We start from the raw sequence: 7,394 nt of genomic DNA, 5'->3' as shown, positions 1-7,394 counted from the left end.
CCCCGCCACCAGCCCCGGACAGCTCCTTTCCCCTCCCCCCCCGCTTGCCCTGGGTGCCCCCTTTTCTCCCACCCCCCTCAGGGAATGGGGGCCCGCGGTGTGGCGGGAGCCCCCGAGCGGGGCGCTGCGCGTGCCAGGCTGGCGCGGCCTGGGCTGCCCGCGGCGCGCTGACAGGTGGTGGCCCTCCGACTCCCAGCGCAGGCGAAGCCGCCGCTCCATGCAAATGCTCCATTGTCATTGCCGGGGCGCCAGCGGCTGGGCAGAGCTCCGCGTAGCGCCGACGAGCCCGGCGGTGGCGGTGGCGGCGGCGGCGGCGGGGCTTGGCGAGGAAACGGGCGGCTGCCTCGGCTCAGCCTCCACGCTCAGCCCCAGCGGGGGGCCCGGAGAGCGCGTTCACCCCCCCTCCCCAGGAGAACAAAAGAGCCTCGCGCGGCGGCCCGGCGGAGGAGGAGGACGCCGGTGCGTTGGCAAAGGTAAGCGCTTCCCACAGCTCGGGCGCCCGCTGGTCCGCGCTCCCCTCGCGCGCTGGCGGCTGGAGAGGACGGCAGCCCGCAGAGCTGAGCCGCCCCGGTGCCCCTCTCCCTTCCCCAGCCTCTGCCAGCGGGGGAGCGGTGGGAGCTGCCCTGGGCTGGGGCTTTATGCAAAGCGGCACCCCGGCGGGGAGAGAGGGACAAAGCCATAGGGACCCTGTGCCCCGAGGAGAGATCAGGGCTACAGGGGAATGTAGAGCTGCACTAATGGCTTCAAATACAAACAGTGATTGATTGGCTCCAACTATGCGGTATTGGAGAGGAGTATGTGGCAAGCAGGGACATGCAGGGCTCCCTAGCTGAGTATCTCCATCCATCCATCCCAGGATGGTCCTGCCAAGACTGACAGTGTGAATACAGACACACCAAGAGGCACGTTCAGGAACTTTTAGAAGGAAGGGTGTCTCTCGCTCTTCTTATAATTGAGATGTTGAGATTAGCCTGCCTGGGTCACTCGCTCTCCGAGCACAGGTGAGCCAAGGTAGCCTTTGTGATCGCCTCGTGAATTTTTAAGTCCCCAAGAAACCCATTCCAAACCTGGCAGTAAAAAAAGAAGCTTTGAAGCAAATTCATGGGAAGTGGAGATGCAGGTGTGCATAATTGAGAGTTATTTTTAAAGGTAAGAGAAAGATTATTTAAATAATGTTAGTGGTGTTGCTTTTAAATTATAGTTCAGAAGGAGGTGAAGTGGTTGAGAATTATGCTGCTTGTTTGAGTTAGGTTGTAAAACAAAAAGATGGTTACATTTTATGTATTCTATATTCTGTGCTGTCTTAGTAGGTCTTCAGCGCATTTCTTGCCCGTTGGTTGATTTAGTTTCACAAGAAATCCTGGTTGTAATGGCTTACCCATTCATTTATTTCACTGGTTTTAATAACTTTTGTGATTGGGTTTTTTTTTTCTTCAGTGTTACTTTTTCCAGTTCTATCTGAAATGTATTTATTTTTAATGTAATTACAATGGAAAAATACATATTCTTTCAGTTTGTGTGTATGTTGTGATTATTTTTTGTTTGTTTACTTGATTTATCGTTCTTTTTAATTTGTTGTTAGTACCTACGTAAGAAAATAGGAGTTGATATGCTAGAGCAGGCCATTGGCCCATTTAGTCCAGTGTTCTATTTCCTGCAGTACCTATGCTTAATGTTTGAAAAGAAGCTGAAACCCACTCACTGTGCGTCTAGTCAATAATGCAATGTGATATTGAAGTATTGGAGGTGTAGCTCCTGTAACTTTTTGATCAAGCTAAATCGGTTTATAGCATTTTTGTGGTACATTTTTTTCATTTGTTTTACTGCTGTGCATCATATTCATTAACATGTGGTTTGAGTCCATTTGTTTTTCTAAAGCTACCTTTTTTCAATTCAGTGCCATATAGGAGATGTGAGTTTAGGAGGGGCTTGGGGATTTAACATTCCTGTGTTATGGAGAAGATACTTCGGGGTGTATTTGTATTAATAAGAGATGTAGTTTAATTCTGTGTGCAACAGGTACCTTCAGAACCATGAAGCATTAGTTACCATGATAGCAGAGATGGTTGCCTTCTTGATGTGAAGGCTGAGACATGATAAATCAGCCTAGATAGGCAATGAGACCCTAAAATTCTTGTAATTAATTGCAACTACTGAAGGGAGAAGTTGCTTTGTGTGGTGTACACCATCTGCTGCAATGTAAAATATTTCAAGAGGCCACCCGCACTGAAGAGAAATCCCTTTGCTATATTCGTGTTTTCTCTTAACTAGAGCTGTCATAATTCTTTGTTTCATTTTTCAAAATTTTACTAACATGCAAGAAAAGCAGTAATACAGAATTAAGGTGTGAATTTTAGAGACTGTTGTCACTTTACTGCTGTCATTCAGTCAAGGTTAGTGTAGAGGGATTTGCATATCAAATTAGAATTGCACTTTTATGTCATGTTTTACATTCATAATGAAATAAGACATGCACTGTGCTGATTTGACACACTCTAATTTATTTTTTTCTCCACTGTCATCTCCAGATATGGTAGCTAAATTGTAAATAAGTGACTAGTTCATAATAAATCATCTAGATTGTAAACTCCTTTGGGTAGAGACCAAGCCTTCCCTTTGGTTTTTTTCTATAGCACCAAGTATACCGTCTGCACTAAACAAGCCATTCATAGCCATTACCTGCCTTTTTCCCTTGTCATCTTATCTATTTTAATGTGCCTATTATAGGAATATCCAAGCACATCTATTTCTTTTTTTATTTCCATCTATTTCTTTTTTAGATTCTGGTGAGCCATTCTAACAGAATCCTTTTTGTTTCTATCTTGCTTAGACTTAGGCCTGAATTGAAATACTGAATCCATTCACCCTTAGGCTCTTTTGCCTCCCAAAGAACACACTGGGGGAGTTTGAATCCACTCCAGTTACAGAAATTGTAGCTTAGACTTTTGTCTTTAGTGGGCTTAACTAGCAGACTAAATCCACCTCCCCTTGAATTTTGATGAAATTTGTAGCTTAGGCCCATCTCTGACTTTCTGTACCTGATTATCAGACCACAGTCAGCAGTATCTGACCTCTTCTTTCTGTCTACACAGCAAAAACTCTCATCCAATTTTTGTATTTTCTTGCAATGATCACTGCAACCTCTTTCTCACTGGGCACTCTGACACCAATGTTTGTGCTCTCCTCCCGCTCTAACCCTCCTTAATCAATACAAAACTCAGCTACTAATATCATCTACCTAACCAGTTGATCTGATCATGTGCAGGTCAACTTTGAATCTTTCTGCTGCTTCCCCCTCACCACCACATCAGGTATCTACAAAGCTTATCTGACTATTTCTTTTCATGTTGCTCCTCATACCTGCCGTATCTCCATTGATGCCAGTGTGTTTCCCAGGTTTTTTTTCTCTCTCAACCACCTTTGCATGTTCTTTCATCCCACCACCCCTTATACATGGAACACCCTTCCCTACCCATTCAGCATTCAAATCCCTGATCAAGAGTCCTACTTCTCTACCAGGAAGCCTGTAATAAGTTAGCCAACAAATAATTGCCAGATATACTTAGAAGTATGTAACACTGCAAAGTAAATGTTTGCAGGATTAGTGCTTAAATCAGTAAAGAGATATTGGAATAAGTATGACAATGAAATTAATGTAGATTTAACAAAATGAAGTATATTGTAAGCAAACATTTATTTAACTAAATTATCAAATAACACCTTATATTACAAAAGCAAGAGAATATTAATCTAATTTATTTGTCGTTGTTCATGATGTTTCCTTTTTTGTATATTGCTCAGTTTAGACAAATATAATTTTAGTGAGTTTCATAGTTACTTTCAGTGATGGGGGTGAGGCACTGCAGGGGAATAAGTTAAAAGAGTTTATTATAAAAGCATAATTGAATTAAACATTATGAAAATATTTCTATTGGTCTTATAAAGATTGTTTTTACAAAAGAATAATCTTTTGACCAAATTGAAGTTGGCAGTATCCCTTTAGCTCTGCTCCCTGTACACATGTGCAAAGATAGGGTTTGATTTTCTGTTCCGTTACATCAATTTTATGGTGGTAAAACTTCCCTGAATTTCATTTACTCACAGGCTTTAAGTATATGATCACATACTATTTCTCAAATTATGCAATAATATGATATAAACTATTTTTGTTACTGCTTTAGATAGAAGAAGAATAAATAAGAGGGCATGTGGTAAAAGTATACATAATGAATGGTATGGAGAGGGAGATCAGGAACTCCTTATTCCTCGTATATCATGATACAATATGACTATAACAGCAATTACTGGTGTCCATGGATACTGACTATACCCTTTTGTAACCCAGACCCATGTCAGACACTGGAACAAGGAAATAGAGATCTATTCCTTTCCAGTACTTCTGTATGCCACACCTTTTATTTTAAGTAAAATGAATCTCTTACAACAATGGAGCAATTGAAGTAACCTGAATCTCTTCGTCCGCAAGAGAGCTGGAGGAGGTGACTGGAGTGCTTTAAGTTTCCTAGAAGCAAGTAGTGTTAAAGATAAATGGGAGAAGGCTAAATCCTTCACCATACTGCATATGGCAGGCTGCAAGGCACTGAATGATTTACGGTACATTTCAGTGGGAGAATGGGGAGTGCAAACTGTTAGGTGAAGTCACTCAAGAATACTTTGATTCAGGCAAGAATGTTGCTTGCGAAAGCCACATTTTCTTTAGAAATAACCAACAGGCCAATGAAAAGGACCTTAATTTAAACAGGAGTAAATGCCAGATGAAGCTGAATGCAAATAGTTATGTAAAACTCATATTCAGTTACCTTGGGAGTTAGAAAGGTAGAGGCAATTGTACAAAAGGAAAATCCCTCAACCAATGAGGGCTTACAGAGATTCATTGGCACGTTAAAATAGCTAGGCAAATTCATGCCTGATTTGTCACAATTAAGTGCTCCTCCCTTTGCCCCCGAATGCTTCTTGAGGACAACACAGAATGGCCTGAGATGAGACACGAGAAAAGTTTCTGGAAATTTTAAAACAAACAAACAAACAAAATCATAGATGCACCAGCACGGAAATATTTTACGATTTAACAGTGACCCTAAAATCTCAGTTGCACAAGCTTAAATGCACTGGGGGCTTTCTTTCTGTGAGATGGTCACCGAGTGCTTCCAAAGCATTGACTAAACATAACACATTGGAAAAAAAATTCTGGCAATTGATTTTTGATTGAGCGGTTTCATGAAGATATTTCTAGTCAGAAATTGGCTGAGAAAGAAATAGACCATATACCACTGGAATAAAGATTACAAAAAAGATTCCGATTATTGCAGAAGAAGCATAAGTACTTGTTAAATGTGAAAGATAGGTCTGTTAAGGAGCTTCTTGCAATAGGCATGCTTTCAAGAGTGCCTATAAATAGTGAAAACAGGAGTTTCAGGAAGAGAGGAATCTGAAGTAAATAACACTCAAGTATTATCCATTGCTGAAACTAAATTTTAGAAGCTCAAATGAGAGAAACAAAATGATGGAGAGCTCAAGAGAATAATCCTACATGGATGTTCAAAAGAAAAAGCAAAAACTTGGCATTATGTACAAAGAGAATCATGTCATAATAACACATGGCATGATTAGGAATTCTAAGCATAATCCACAGTACCCATGTCTGTATTGAAAAGTATAGAACAGAGCCCAAGATTATCTATTCTGGCCAGGAATAAGGGCGGCCATGGGGGCCACGGGGAGGCATTCATGTGTGAAATATTCAGTCAGTACAGGAATCTGCAAAAAGACCACTGAAATGGCATGAAATTAATTGTTCATCTTTTTTGTCCAGTGTTTCCTGGTTTCGTTTCAGTTTCTCATATAAGAATGTTTACCAATATCAGGGAGTGCCTCTCTCCTGGGGGACTTAAGAAGAGAGCTGCAGACTCATTCCATTGTCCCCACCCTTGGTATCATGGAAGCTTCTGTTTTGGAGCTCCTTGGAGTTTTAGAGAGATGGCTGAGAGCTGTGGGAGGAGGTAGAGCAGAAGACCAACTACCCGTTGCATCATCCTCCCCTACTAACCCTGAGAACTTTCATTAGGAACTCCTGTTAAGACCTCTCCCCAAGGATCTGTTACCATGGAGTTGGGACCAGACAACAGGGCATCATATACAAGGCAGTCCTCTATAGGGGCTTCTTTGCATTCACGGTTCTCATCCTTCCCCACAGATTTCTGGAATCTCATAGGGTAGGAAGACCTCTTCCCCTTAGAAGGCCTAAAACCTTCTCCCATTTGAGGTGGAACTTTGTACAAGTGAATATAGCTGAGGTGTTGTTGTTTTTTCCTGCTCCCTTTGTCCCCTTCCAGTCCAGTTTTTGGACTATTTTATTTATCTCCATTCTTAAATTGGAAGAAGCCTCTGAAATGAGAATTCCTTGTCCCTGCTTCCTCACAGTGAATTCTGAGCATGTGATTAGGAAAGGCTAGTTGAACCCCCTCCAGCTACAGCTCATTAACGGAGGAGAAACGTTTGAAAGAAACCGGATCACTGCAGGTCTGATATTTTCCCAGAGCTATTTGAAGTCTCAGTAACCTTTTTCTTATTCTGTGTTTTCAATTTGCTGTTGGCATAAGCAGAATGTTTTGATGTCCCTGAAATCAGGCCGTAGAATCAAGTCTTTAATGGCATATGTATTGGCCTACTAAGATTTTTCCTCTGTTGTGGCTGAAAGGAGTCAGTGTGTTGGTGATATTTTCATTCATTCATTCATAAATATTTATATTTTAATTCATTTATTTAAATAATTCCTTTGGGTCCTGGGACAATTTTTTAGACAGTGTGTAGGTCACAATCCAAATAAATCAAATATTGGAATCGAACATTCCTCTAAAGCTTTTTTCACAACTATAATAATGAGTCATCCAATGGAATTTAAGGAAATAAAATTTAAAAGCTATTTAAAAATATTTGTTTACACAGAGCATACTTTCCCACTGGAACTTATGGACATGTATGCAGGATAAAACATTTTATTTTATTTCAGTGAATATAAACCATCTTGTTTCAGACCATAGGCAAATCACTACCTGACTGAGGGTAGGAAGAAACTTCCCTTATGGAGAAGTTCTCTATGTTATACCAATAGAATAAAAACCAGCAGGATCTTATTGAGACGGATAAGGCAAAGATGCCACATTTATTGTAAATATACTGATAAAGCAAAAGATAAAAGTAAACAATGTTGTTTGACTACTTATTTCTTATACACACACACACACACACACACATAGAGAGAGAGAGAGAGAGAGAGAGAGAGATTCATTTACACAATCATTCATTTAAGTTCTGTATAGGTGTTATAGTTACCAGCCTAGAAGTTGCTCATGCCAAGTTACTGGCCAGGTATC

At 41.1% G+C, this 7,394-nt stretch overlaps 1 protein-coding gene across 1 annotated transcript in view; it reads left to right on the top strand.

Annotated features, from left to right (window-relative positions):
• The first annotated feature begins 385 nt into the window (after positions 1 to 385).
• PDE4B (phosphodiesterase 4B) overlaps positions 386 to 7,394 on the top strand; it is a 398,316-nt gene continuing 391,307 nt past the window's right edge. Inside the window, exon 1 of the mRNA XM_034778444.1 lies at positions 386 to 473. The gene's annotated coding sequence lies outside the window, so the exon portion shown is untranslated. The remainder of the gene's footprint in view (positions 474 to 7,394) is intronic.

This window comes from Trachemys scripta, chromosome 8 (assembly GCF_013100865.1).
Source record: "Trachemys scripta elegans isolate TJP31775 chromosome 8, CAS_Tse_1.0, whole genome shotgun sequence".
NCBI lineage: Eukaryota > Metazoa > Chordata > Testudines > Emydidae > Trachemys > Trachemys scripta.
Note: the sequence above shows the minus strand (reverse complement) of the source record. Positions and strands in the feature narration are given on the sequence as shown.